Here is a 15188-nt window from a genome sequence, read left to right as displayed (position 1 = left end):
TGCTATTAGCGCCAGTTTTGTGTAGTACCACGTTGTGTGGCACCACATTCTGCAATTATCCTTAATTTACGAGCATGAGTGTACATTATGCAATCAGGTAACTGGACATGACTGATATACCCACACACCAGAGATATTTTCTGTCTCACAGGCCATACTATACTGTATGCGACAGAGCTACAAGTCGACAGAATCCTGGTGTGTATCGATTCCATGAGTGCTCTCTTGCGCCTAGGAAGAGTATCTTCGAGAAAAACTGCAGACTAGCGCAGGACACCAAACACGTGTTACCGGTCCGCAAAGATCTCCGTAAATTTCAAGTGTAGAATGGGCCACTCTTCATTACGAACAACGGAAGCTCTCACCAACTTGCGAAAAACGCGCAACGATTAACTACCACTTTAATATCACGATCGCATTATGTTTAATGCCGACTGCATTGCAGTTGAGGCGAGTGCAGAATGGGCAATATTATGTAATAAGGACATTGGCATGGTGTGCATTTGTTAGAGACTTGAATCCTTGTGTCTAGAAACAAGTTGGTGCGTGCACAGTCCTGCGGATACAGCGCGCGCGGTAGAAGCAGTGTACCTCATTTCAGCCGTAGCATTCGACGAGTGTGGTAAATATGGGTGTGATTTAAGAAGTTTCCACAACATCTTGTGAAATCGCTACAGACATATTAATAGCCGAAGCTGAAGGAAGGCCTCACATACGGGATCCATCGCATGGGGACTACAAGAACCGTGAAATGCGATTGAAGGCGTGGCTAGACGTCTGTGCAAATATAATACTCTGCTTTGAAGGTTTGAACGAGGCAAATCAGAAAAAGTGTGGTAAGTAGACGCATATTTTCCTTATGTTTTTATTGTAGTTCTATACAAAATACAATGATTTACATCGCCGGCCGGAGTGGCCGAGCGGTTAAAGGCGCTACAGTCTGGAACCGCACGACCGCTATGGTCGCAGGTTCGAATCCTGCCTCGAGCATGGATGTGTGTGATGTCCTTAGGTTAGTTAGCTTTTAAGTAGTTCTAAGTTCTAGGGGACTTATGACCACAGCAGTTGAGTCCCATATTGCTCAGAGCCATTTGAACCATTTTTGAATGATTTACAATTATACAATTATAGACATTCACAAGTTCAGTTTATGCACAGTACAATCACTGATTATGTAGAAAAATTGTGTGATGTCCTTAGTTTAGTTAGGTTTAAGTAGTTCTAAGTTCTAGGGGACTGATGACCATAGATGTTAAGTCCCATAGTGCTCAGAGCCATTTGAACCATTTTTAGAAAAATTGTACACAACCGCAAATTTCTGTCATTGAGATAAGTGACCTGTGTTCAGTGAATTTTTGATACCAGCGAGGCCACAGGTCCACTACCGACAAAATATTCCGCAAATTTATCTCGTACAGCATTACCTGATTTACTAAAAAAGTGGTTCAAATGGCTCTGAGCACTATGCGACTTAACTTCTGAGGTCATCAGTCGCCTAGAACTTAGAACTAATGAAACCTAACTAACCTAAGGACATCACACACATCCATGCCCGAGGCAGGATTCGAACCTGCGACCGTAGCGGTCGCTCGGCTCCAGACTGTAGTGCCCAGAACCGCACGGCCACTCCGGCCGGCCTTACCTGATTTACTGACAGGCGTAGTTTTTGCCACATCTTCGAAGCCGGTAACATACAGGGTGTCTTCAAAGTTGTATCCGTCTCTTACTCGAACAAAATTATATAAAATGCAGCACGTTTTGACTACAGATACTGCTAGATCAAGACTGACATTCAAGGGCCGGTGAAAAACCCTCCACTTGTGACTTAATATTCTGAAAGTACATTCAATAAATCTTCGGGCTCGGGTAAGTCGGTAATTGAAAATCTTCTTTTTGTGAGTCATGTTTTTTCGCGCATACGGCCTTAACACATGTTGTGTTAATGCGAAGCCTTCGTCTGCCACAAGAACATATGGCACTGGAGAGTCGTGTGTACCTGGCAGTGTCTTTGGTGGGGGTAACGCTAATTTTCCTTTTTCCATTTTCCCCCAAAAGACGCAGTTTTTAAATATATTTGAATCGCAGTTCCTTCCGTATCCTCCGACTTCAATGAGCGTGAAACAATAGTTAGTGTCACAGATGGCGATAAGAATAATGGAGAAATAATTCTTGTAACTGAAGAAAAGTGATTCACTTTTGATAGGTTTTACTAGACGAATATGTTTTCCGTCCAGGGCTCTGATGCAACGAGGAAAATTAGCGACATTTTGGAAACCATACCTAATTTCGTTTCATTTGCCTGTTGAGGGCTCAGGCATGCATTCTTCTCTTAACATAGTCCAAATAGTGGAGCTCACCTGCCTCGTAATCTGTCCAATTGTTGATGCACCCATTAAATAAGAGTAATGCAGATTTGTAAATGTGTTTCCGCTTCCAAGATACCTGTAACGTGTAAAGCATATATTTGATACTTATGTACATTCACAGAGGAAAGTAGACTTAATTCTAGGTATTAAGTCGGCTTCCAAGATACCTGTAACGTGTAAAGCATATATTTGATACTTATGTACATTCACAGAGGAAAGTAGACTTAATTCTAGGTATTAAGTCGGCTACGCTGCAATAAAACCTTAGATGTATTCCTTCTTAAAATAATATATGTACGCGTCCTCAGCAATAAAAGACTTGTCGGCCTTGTTATTTCAGTTGACAAGGTCCAGACGAGATGTAAAAGTGCACGGGATGCCTATTTTAAAAACCTCACTAGAATAAATCAAACGAGGTCCGGATCAGCAACAGCTGAGAGACCAAAACACATCTACCATGAGCAGTTACACTTTCTTGACCGTCTCCGAGATGCACCAACAGAGAATAACTTTGACTCAGTATCGGTCGTGCAAGATAATCTGTATAACAACAATGCAAAGCAGTCGAGACGAACCCTCTGAAGAACAAACAGATGATGTCCGACTGAATGTCAACACCGAAAAACAGTCCTTCAAGAGGAAGAGGCCTATCAAGAGCACGACATTTGAAGATAACTTACTTACAATATTAAAAGATGGTAAGGAAAAGGAGGAAGACGATGACCGAGGATTCTTTGTTTCGCTGTTGCCCTCTGTTAAGACATTAAATGTTGATCAGAAGCTATTATTTCGTACTTCAACTGCTTATTTCGATTAAGCAAACAAATCAGGCTAATTTAAACGTACACCCCCCAGCTCCCATCAGCTCTTTCCACTATCCACCGACCTCTTTTACCTACGCTCCACCTTCAATATCCCAACAGCATCCTAGCCAATCAATGCAGTACCGCGAGGATCCGTCCGCACAGACACAAGTTGCGACTCCCCATCCCTCTGCAGCCCAATCAACGTCATCGTCATCTTGGGAGATGTTATAAAAATTATAGGAATTCAGTAGTAATACAATAAAAATGTAAAACTGTCTATTGCCAAACGAATGTAATACATAGTTGTAGCAAAGCATTTAATGATTAAATATATTATTACAATTAATCGCCATCCGTACACATATTCATATTCTTACCTTAAGGTTACTGCTGCTCGTTCTGTCAGAGTAATAGGTATCCTTTTGAGATTTTCAAGAGGTTGTCTTGTATTTTACCGACAAGCTCGTCAAAGCAACGAATAGACATACGAAAATACACTCCTGGAAATTGAAATAAGAACACCGTGAATTCATTGTCCCAGGAAGGGGAAACTTTATTGACACATTCCTGGGGTCAGATACGTCACATGATCACACTGACAGAACCACAGGCACATAGACACAGGCAACAGAGCATGCACAATGTCGGCACTAGTACAGTGTATATCCACCTTTCGCAGCAATGCAGGCTGCTATTCTCCCATGGAGACGATCGTAGAGATGCTGGATGTAGTCCTGTGGAACGGCTTGCCATGCCATTTCCACTGGCGCCTCAGTTGGACCAGCGTTCGTGCTGGACGTGCAGACCGCGTGAGACGACGCTTCATCCAGTCCCAAACATGCTCAATGGGGGACAGATCCGGAGATCTTGCTGGCCAGGGTAGTTGACTTACACCTTCTAGAGCACGTTGGGTGGCACGGGATACATGCGGACGTGCATTGTCCTGTTGGAACAGCAAGTTCCCTTGCCGGTCTAGGAATGGTAGAACGATGGGTTCGATGACGGTTTGGATGTACCGTGCACTATTCAGTGTCCCCTCGACGATCACCAGTGGTGTACGGCCAGTGTAGGAGATCGCTCCCCACACCATGATGCCGGGTGTTGGCCCTGTGTGCCTCGGTCGTATGCAGTCCTGATTGTGGCGCTCACCTGCACGGCGCCAAACACGCATACCACCATCATTGGCACCAAGGCAGAAGCGACTCTCATCGCCGAAGACGAGACGTCTCCATTCGTCCCTCCATTCACGCCTGTCGCGACACCACTGGAGGCGGGCTGCACGATGTTGGGGCGTGAGCGGAAGACGGCCTAACGGTGTGCGGGACCGTAGCCCAGCTTCATGGAGACGGTTGCGAATGGTCCTCGCCGATACCCCAGGAGCAACAGTGTCCCTAATTTGCTGGGAAGTGGCGGTGCGGTCCCCTACGGCACTGCGTAGGATCCTACGGTCTTGGCGTGCATCCGTGCGTCGCTGCGGTCCGGTCCCAGGTCGACGGGCACGTGCACCTTCCGCCGACCACTGGCGACAACATCGATGTACTGTGGAGACCTCACGCCCCACGTGTTGAGCAATTCGGCGGTACGTCCACCCGGCCTCCCGCATGCCCACTATACGCCCTCGCTCAAAGTCCGTCAACTGCACATACGGTTCACGTCCACGCTGTCGCGGCATGCTACCAGTGTTAAAGACTGCAATGGAGCTCCGTATGCCACGGCAAACTGGCTGACACTGACGGCGGCGGTGCACAAATGCTGCGCAGCTAGCGCCATTCGACGGCCAACACCGCGGATCCTGGTGTGTCCGCTGTGCCGTGCGTGTGATCATTGCTTGTACAGCCCTCTCGCAGTGTCCGGAGCAAGTATGGTGGGTCTGACACACCGGTGTCAATGTGTTCTTTTTTCCATTTCCAGGAGTGTATATATTAAATTTGTCTTCGTCTTTGCGCAATTCGGTATAAGTGTAACGAACGCTCCTTTCGTACATCTTTGTTCCACCATAGGATGCACCCAAAACCGCCTCTCGCGCGTGGTATTTCTCTCTTCGTATATCATATAGGCTGAAATGACTTTTACTTGCAGCGAGCTCATCTCTATACATGCGACCAAACAGAACGATGTGCTACACCACAGATGAGACCCAGCACAGTGCAGGGAAGACCGCGTTCACTCGGCTGCACGGAACCGCGCGCGTCCGCCCGACTGTGTGAACCATCACGCGGGTTCGGCAACCGCTTGCGGAACGCGGAGCGCGGAACATCCGCCTAAGTGTGCAACGGGCCTTAGAGAATACTCTACCCACTGTAGTAGATGTGTCGTTAACAGAGCGATAAAACTTGTTCTTCATGCACGACGGAGCTCCTCATATGATTTTGAAGACCTGTCAGCTTCGAAATAACAAATTCCACGAGTTATGGACAGGAAGAGAAGGACCAGTTTCCTGCGCTCCACGTTCTCAGGACATGAACGCACTAGACCTTTTTTGTGAAGCATCTGTGCATAGAACCGCAGTGCAAAACTGAGACAGACTTCTTGCCCTACAGTGGAACGGTTTGAAACTATACACGGTACTCCTGCGATGCAGCAAAATACTCTGGACTGAGTGCGCCGACGAGCTCTGGCGTGGTAACGCTGAATTTTACATATATTTTCTTGTTCAGTGTGTGAAGAATGGTGCGAAAATACCCTAAAAAATGAAACGTGAGGCCATCCAGATAGGTACTAAAATAAATCCGTCAAACTTCGGTTTTGTGATAATACACACGAATCTAAAGGTTGTCAGTTCAACAAAATACCTAAGGATAGTAATTACGAACAGTTTAAATTCAATCGATCACATAGATAGTGTTGTGGGGAAAAGCGTACCAAAAATTGCGTTTTATTGAGAGGACACTTAGTAGGTGCAACAGATCTAGTAAGGAGATTGCCTACACTACGCTTACCTGTCCTCTGCTAGAGTGCTGTTGTGCTGTTTGGGAAATTATCAGACTGGATTGACGGAGAACATAGAAAACGTCCCAAAAAGGTGAGCTCATTTTGCATTATCGGGAAATACGGAAGAAAGGGTCACGGATGTGGTTGCCGAGTTGGAATAGCAATCAATAAAACAAAGGCGTTCCTCATTGCGGCGAGATCTCACGAAACTTCAGTCACCAACTTTCTCCTCTGAATGTGAAAATATTTTATTGACACCAACTCGTATAGCAAGAAATGAACACCATAATAAAATAAGAAAAATCAGATGCTCGTACGGAAAGATTTAAGTGCTCGTTTTGCCCACACGCTGTTCGAGAATGGGACGGTAGAGAAATAGTCTGACGGTGGGACAGAACCTTCGCCATGCGCTAAGAGTGAATTGCAGATTAGTCATGTAGATTTAGATGTAAATGAATGCATCCTGAAAGTCAGACCATATTTTTTTTGTTTATTACCTGAATCTACTAACGTTTGTGAAATATTACAAAAGACTGGAAAAATGGCAAATATGAATTAAATCTCAGGTTAACGATTAAGACTGTAAGGAAATGGCCTACACGAGAATCTAGCAGCCCCTTCTCTGATGTAACTAGGAATGTCAGTTCTGCGCCAAGGTCAGGGAATGAAGGACCGTGAAACAAAGTGTAAGTATGAAGGTAAGTGCCAAGTATACACGGATGAGTCAAAACATTATGATCAGTGCCCTTCGCGAGACTGTATGGCGCAAGTTGGAGTTCCGGCACGTGATGCTATAATTGAAGTGTATAACCAGAGTACGAACGAGTGGGAAATCATTCCTCTGATTCGGCACGCAAATGGGGATATTTGCTGACGTAAGAGACGCTGACAAAACGCTTAATTTTAGGGCCCGGCACATGGAAAAGCTAAGCTGGTCAGTTGGTCGCGTGTTACTGTCGCGATCGTCTGTAGAAAGTGGCTGAAGAACGCTTAAACTGCGAGTAGGCCAGTGGACATCCACACCTCATCACGGAACGTAGAGGTTGGAGGGTGACCCGCTCTGTAAAGTGGGATAGGTGGCGATCTATGGCAGATCTAACAGCCAAGGCAGGCACAAGTGTTTCGGAAGACACTGTTGAGTGCATGTTGTTGACCTTGGGGCTCTGAAGCAGAAGACCTCTGCGTATTCCTATGTTGATCCAACGACATAGTCAATTACGATTTTAGTGGAAGGGAGATTATCGAAGTTTGTCAGTTGATCGATGGAAGCATCTCACCTCACTGGATGAATCAAGTTTCTTGTTACATCAGGTTGATGGTCGTGTCCCGATATGCTTTCATCTAGGCGAACGGCTACTCGAAACAGGACGCAGGCCAATGGGGGCAGTATTATGCTGTACGAGACATTTACTTGAGCTTCCATGGTACCTGTTGTGATAACTGAAGGCACTCTAACATCTTTGGACTTGGTGAACACTATTGCGGACCACATGCATCCCTTCAAGCTTGATAACTTCCCTGACTGTGACTGCACCTTCCAACAGGATAACCTGGAAGAAATCCCTTAGACATCTTTCATAACATTTAACCAGACTGTGTTGTCGTTTCAGCCCCTCGCTTCTCAGCTGTGGCAGTAGCAGACAAAGGAGGAGCGTGTCTGTTTGTTCATTCCACTCATATAAAAAGTATCAGCACTGTTCCTACTCTCCCTATCCTGTGCATATGTGAATACAAGTGTACGAAAGAGTGAATGAATGTATCTTCATTCCTGTTTTCCACCTCCTGTGTGTCTGTGGAGGTAGAATGTGTTTGAGTGTGTTTTCTTTTGATGAAAGGAAGCATGTCATTTGAAAATCTTAGGATACTAGTGCATGGAGAGAGAGAGTAACTGCGCAACTCCTTATGTGTAGCAGTCTGTTGGTGTTTCTGCTGCATTAGTCAGGGCGAGCTCAACTTCTCTGAAGAGCTATTCCCACTCCATGGTCGTTCACAAGCAGGAAATGGAAATTATTTAAAATAGCACTTGCGGCTTGGGGATTGAGTAAGACAGACACAGATATGCTTCACTCTGTATTTGGTATGATGAAGATATTCGAATGTTTACTTTAGTGTGTTACTAGTCTTTTCTCGACAGCTTTGCCTGTGTATGCCTTTGACACATATACTGAACACACCTCTTCCTCCCCGTCTGTGTGTCCAACTCTTCCTCGCTATGAAAATTATTTATTTGCATATGATGTACTGGCCATTATGCAGCCCGGTACTTTTCCAACACAACATGCGTGTGATGCAGAGCAGCCTACATGTCAGGGCCCAGAAAGCAGTATCTTGCACCTGACATGTATGCTAGCCTTCCAGGCAGGTTGATCTAAAAGGCTAATAACATTCCCACACAACATATGCGCCATGCAAGGCAATGTATATGCCAGGAGCTGGGAAAAACACGTTTTATCTGTATATTTCCTCCTCTTGGAGCTAAGAGGTTATAAATCCCATAGTGGTGTTAATCGCGAGGCCTGCTATTTCTGGCCTGGTTGAAATCCATCCAGGGGTTTGGCAGGAGATCTCGAACATACACACATACACTCTGCTTTATATACATCACAGATTACATTACCAAATCATTTTGCCATCAGTGTTAAAATAATAGCCGAGGTTTCAATGCTCAGCTATCAATAACTCATCATAAACTTTTTTTTGTGAGATTACTTTGTATGTTGGACCATTGACAACGTGTAGCGAACACACAAAAGAAGTGGATACTTGTTTAACGTTTATCATAAGAAATCCACTCTCAGTTCCTGGGAATAATTAATATGAACTAAAATCCTTCACACTTGTTCTCAATTCAAATTCCCTTCTGAAGTTAAGTGTCTTTGCACCTTTCTACGATCACTTGCTAATGTGTGCTGCAGTGCGAATTGTACTGAGTGAGGATAAATTATTACTAGAGAATTCGGTTATTCACGTTATGCATACACTATGATTTATTACACATTTTGCATCGAAACTGTAGTCGGTTTCTTTGTGATAGTGAAAAGAACGGCCAAGTGTCTTTCACACAATATGCAGGCATCCGTGGTATCAATGGTGAGATAGAATGCTCTCTTGTGTTTATCAATCAATCGTGTATAATCGTAGGAGATGACTAAACTCGTGGTTTTTTGAAATATAGCTATATTTTTGCGGGATCTTGTATTCTTCCATCTGTCTGCGCAGTAGCGCCTATCTGTCCTCTTTTCATGTTGTAGAATTATAATAGTGCGGTCGTTTCTAAGTGATCCATTGAAAACATAAGTAAAGGTCTGATTTTTCGAGTGTTTCTCACACCAGCATACCGAAATGCAGTCGATACTCGCCGTGATTAAGCGTCGAATTTCAAAAACTTCTAAAACACCTTTTTTTTATTTCTGGCCGAGAAACCAAATACCAATTTTCCTCGTAATTCTAACTTCAAAATTATCTTAATAGCGACATATTTTCAAAAAAACGCTTCATCCCCTACTTCACCCTATTAGGGGTGGAATTTCGAAAAATCCGTTCTTAAACGAAGCCTACAGTATAACATCAACACCCTCTCCGAATTTGAAGTTTCCGTCCTAGGCTAGGCGATGATGAGTCAGTGAATCAGTGAGGACATTTCCTTTTTAATGTGCATTGGAACCAAAAATGGAATAATTCATATCTTTACAGGTAGTCAAGTATGTGAAGTGAATAATAAGTAGAACAATCCATGCAATACAGACACACCTAAGAGTTCCCTAACAATTGTAATATTCGGCGAAAGAAACAGCTGTGAGAACCGGTGAGCCGTCCTACAAACATATCACAGTAGTTGCAAGCCTTGTTAAATAATACCGCTGTAGCTTTACTCCTGGAAGTTAATGTTTGAAGACACAGTAAAACTGTGTACCTTCTCCTTGCCTCGTCGACGCGCTGGCGGCTGACGACGCAGAACAAAATGTAATTCGTACTGGACCACGTCATTGCATGTAATGAGCGCTTGCAACTGTTGTTCGAACGTCATAGTTTTTGTCTATGGCACGTAGTTCAATATTGAAATCAGTCGCTGGGTACTCCTGTCTTTTTACAACCACTGTTCTCGTATTTCTCTATGGTATGTTACTTCACCGTAAGAGGCTATCGAAACATTGGAATTATAACTTTGCAATCCGTTGTGTCTCGAAAAGAGTCCCGTTAATGTACGTGTATTATCGATTACTCATCCATCACACCCTTACACACTGATCAAGTGAAAAATGATTGCCTGTATACCTCCATTCATTTTATAATCCACCCTTATGTTTTTGGCAGAAATACGTCTTTCCCAGAGGTTTTTTTTCTGTTGCGTATTTGAATGTAGTATAGCAAGCTATACAATCGTAGCACCACCCACATGGTGTGCCCATTGCCCATGTAGCACGAACAGATGTGGGCTCTCATGGTTGGTAGACAGCAACTCTCTTCGGTGGGGTGTATAACTAAACTCAGCAGTCCATCCATGTACTTAGTATTGAGCTGCCGAATCGATGCTACTGTTCACCTGTATGTACCATTTAACCACAAACTTGTCTTCGCCAGTTAATATTGGGACAGCACCTGACAATGACCTCAAAGTTATAGTGGAAACTGAGAATTTATGGCAAGGTATGAAGGTGACACTTGTTCAAATAGCGTGGGAGAAGCTGTGCAGAAAACTGATATTTATATCGAGTATCAGTTGACAGTTCATCACAGCACACTGTGTCTCAACACTCCTTCCTTCAGCAGCAACTGTGTCAGGGCATCAGTGCTCATTGTGTTTAGTGTTGCTACATTAAAATTAACAGCTCAAGAATCATCGCAAAGTGTATTTCTAAAGCATCAAAGTGTCATGAATATGGTTTGCAGGATGTGCTACGTGCCACAGTTAATTCATTAAGTCATTTCCAAGCCGGTGTTAAACCACTTTCTGATGATATTGTAACATGTTTATTGGAATGTAAAGTTCATGATGATGATGATATTGCATTAGGTAACTGTGTAAGTGCATGCATCAAAAGTTCAGTGCAAGTTGGTATACCTACTACAACAGGTTTTGGATGCAATACATGTGGAATTCAAAGCATACGGAAAACAGTTATTTGCGAAATATTGTCTCATTATGAATGGGTGGTTGAAGTGAAATGAAGATGAAGACTATGATTTTTTTGAATTGCTATATGTACGATCAGTTTTGTAGCTATGTCAGAGCATTTTGTACGTAATACAGTAGAGGAACTAAAAAAGTGTAATAATTTGATATTTTTAAATTTTTTAAAAAGCTGGATTATCTGTGACTTAGAAATACTCAGTCATCCAGAAGAGCAATGGAATCATTTGTGTGTAACGATTTCCAATCTCTGTCAGTCCTATTTCAGTACAGCAGTACTGTGTGTGTGTATGTTTGTACTCCATCACACCATATACAACCCATAGTGATTTCTGAAATTTAATTTGCTTGTGGCGGCTAATCAGTTATCCACTCACTCCCAGTCTTCTGAGGTGTATAGACTCCCTCTTGATTTTGAAACTTAATTTTCTTACAAAGGTAATACTCACTGATAAAGCAGAGAAAGGGAATCACATGTTTGTGTACAACACAATTTTGCAGATGTTGCAAATGTTTGTTAGTGATGCTGCGTAGGGTGCTCCCTGACATCACTAACAGACATTCCATTAAAACTACAGTTTTCCACAACATATACATGCAATATATGTCACATGCTGATTTATGAAATGTAATTTGTTTGTGAAGAATAGTCAGTTATCCACTCACTCCTGCCGTTAACAAATGTTCTGTTAAAACTACAAACTTCTATGGCATATGCAGCACCAACGTCCATTCCCCATGATGAGGAATTATACACGTATTGCAACTTTAAAAACAATAACAATTTATTACATTTTTTCATTTGAGTTCTAATACAGGCTCATTTTTCATCCCCCAAAACTGTTAGCCACATGAAAATATTTATCAAATAATTGTTTTTATATATGTCAAATTAAGTGTGTATGTAGTCCTGCCTGTCTACAGCTAGGATAATGTCCATCTTGGGTTCTGCCAGATGTTATATAATCACACATATCCATTCTGTTAAAAAATACATTTTATCCGAATCCATAAATTAAGAGTCATCTACACACAAAGCTTTGCAGTTGTCCAAGCTGATGGTCCATTTTAAAGTCAGTCAGTTCTGCTTTATAGGGATTCTTGTATTTTTGCTGCACCACTCCAATTTATCCTAATAAACCTCTCAATACCTCACCAACGCTTCCATATATGGGAAGTGGTACAATGTCCCTAGAATGTATAGAATTCCTCCCCTATTAAAGTGCTGATATGTGACATCATCCAAACTAATGTAATATGATGTATGACTGTAGGCAGCATTTTATACGTTATAGATGGTTTTGTGTGGTGACAGAACAAGATTTTCTTTTTCTTTATGCAATACACCCCAATATAAAATCTAGTCACTACAAGCTTAGTGGTGTGTACATGTGGCAAAGCACTTGTTATCAGATCATATGAAACTGTGAAGCATAGATCTTAACAATAGTACCCTGTTGGGGGACAAAATGAAGTTCCTTTAACCCCATGGAAGATTTCATACTTCGACAGAGTGGTATCATCTGTCAATTCTATGTTTAAACAGTAAAAATCACGATTCTTCAACACAGATCAGGAGGTGTTAAGATCACAGTGTAATCATAGCTGTCATATGAAGAACATACCTAAGTGTGATTGATGTACAGAAAAACAAGAAAATAATGTTTTTAAAGATAATGCGTTGTTTTTCACAATACATATTAACAATGTATAAAAAATAATACAAAAAGAACAGTATTTTCTACAAAATCGCTATTTTCATAAAAATTACCCTTACTGTAGCTGAAACATGTCTCTGACATACACCACACGAGGAAAGGGGAGGTTCACATTTCACATAAGCAGCAGTATGTCTGCATGGAAGAAATAGTACTCCCATTTATTCCTGGAATCATATTTTCACAGGCAAGTATTGTCAGAAGTTCTCACAGTCACATGGTGTTCTATACTGCTTTCAGAAGATTTGATGTGTGTTTAATATTTGCTGCATCCTTTGAAGTAATTATCGCATCTCTTTTCTGACAAGTATTATTCACAAAATCTTTACCCTTGGTAAGAATCGCACTAGTACACAAGGAATGCAAATTCTCAGATGCTGTCTGCTCAAACATGTTGGGCTCGTGAAAGAAGGTGATTGAATCCATCATTACTGGTTTCTCAGTCGAGATGTGTATGAAGAGACCTGGCCCACAGATGCTGGCTTTAGAGTCAGACACCTCGCTTATCTGCCCCGTGGGCACTGGGCAGGTGATGGTGGGATAGGTGAGGGGGGTGGAGAGCCCCACCACCGGTCAGGGCAGTGCTAGACCTACCGCGTTCACTATACAGCCCCCAGTGCATGCTGGAGCTGGCCAACCAGATCGCTGCAACAGCGGGAGCTCCAGTCATCAGCTGTAGCAGGAACAGTATGGATGAATACACTTTGAACACGTCGCTAGAGAGGTCCTGTCACCTTTTTTCAGTTTTAAATGAAGAACTAGCCAACTTTCTCCTTCCATGGCCTCCTTGCTGTCAACAAAACCACTCTCGAACGTGTAATACGGTGCAATAGGAATGCACTGCTCGGAGTGCATAAGCTATGTTTGTTTTGTTTGTTCTTCAATAATGTGCGTAGTGGTCTCTTTGTCCTATTCTTATTGCGGTGGTAGCGGCACATGTGTGGACCAATTAGAGAAGTATAACCGTACAACCTTCTGTGTAGAAACATTCCCATCATTATATTCTACAAGTGCAGTATAATCATATAATATTCGGGAGGCTGATATTATATAACACTAAAGGTGCGGGTGATAAGTTCGTTTTAAGTAAAACGTAGGCATGCTGCGTATTTCTTGTTGTGGTGCGTCTTCTTCAGAAAAGTGACTATTTGCGGAATGCTGGAGAAAAACAATAAAATTTTAACGAATTACTTAAAGATTCTAAATAAACTGTGATGTTAGTTGTTATACAATTGAAGCTCTGTATTTAACTGCATCTTTTTGAAAAAGCAGCTATGTCCAGAATACTGGAGTAAAAAACCATAAAATTTTAACGAATTGCCTAAAAACTGTAAATACTCTCATATGTTGGCGGTGACAGTTATTAAATACTTAAACCCACCTATCTTACATTGTTTCTTGAAAATTAATAAAACGGCAACGAAGCCCGTATTCATGTGTGTCTTATTAATGTGGGGGAAGTCAATAAAATAGCTAAGAAATGAGCATCTCCTTTTAAAAAATAGAATAATTCGCCACAAAATTGTAAATAATGACGTATGTTGCAGAAAATAGCGTGATCGCGATATTCTGCTGAACATTTGTGAAATCTAAGCCAGTACTGCTGAGTGCTATACTACGCAGGAAATTTTCAATACCACCTGAGTTTACTGATGCTGCTGCTTTACTTGAGTGAGGGCTGGGCCATACTACGAATGCCAGTTACATCATGATGGATGTGACCGATTGCGGGGGAAGGTGCACACTGAAACCATGGAGTTGGGGAGACGCCATTTTTGGGTCATAAATTACCATCATTAAACTGACAGTTATCACTTTATGCTAAAAGCAAATGACCATTAACTGACACCTGCGAAAACATCAAAGCAATTGCGCTACTCAGACGCCATCTTGACCAAGCAAATGACCATTAACTGACACCTGCGAAAACATCAAAGCAATTGCGCTACTCAGACGCCATCTTGACCATAAATTATGGTAATTATCATGACAGTTATTGACCATTAATTGTAATTATGTCAGTTATTGCCAATTTATTGCGTCCTAAATCAACAAAACATGGGCACAACTGAGAGGTTTGTTTACATAAGAGGAGCTAGGGCACTGGCTGGTTTGTTTGCCTAAGAGAGAACAACGCCCCCCTTTAGGCTAGAATTGGCACACACCCACGATTATTGAGTGATGAGGAAATGAAACAAGGTGTGTTCTTTTGTCTACAAGAAAATCTCTGCTGCTC

Source organism: Schistocerca cancellata, chromosome 2 (assembly GCF_023864275.1).
Source record: "Schistocerca cancellata isolate TAMUIC-IGC-003103 chromosome 2, iqSchCanc2.1, whole genome shotgun sequence".
NCBI lineage: Eukaryota > Metazoa > Arthropoda > Insecta > Orthoptera > Acrididae > Schistocerca > Schistocerca cancellata.
The sequence above is the reverse complement of the archived record's forward strand: the minus strand, read 5'-3'. Positions refer to the sequence as shown.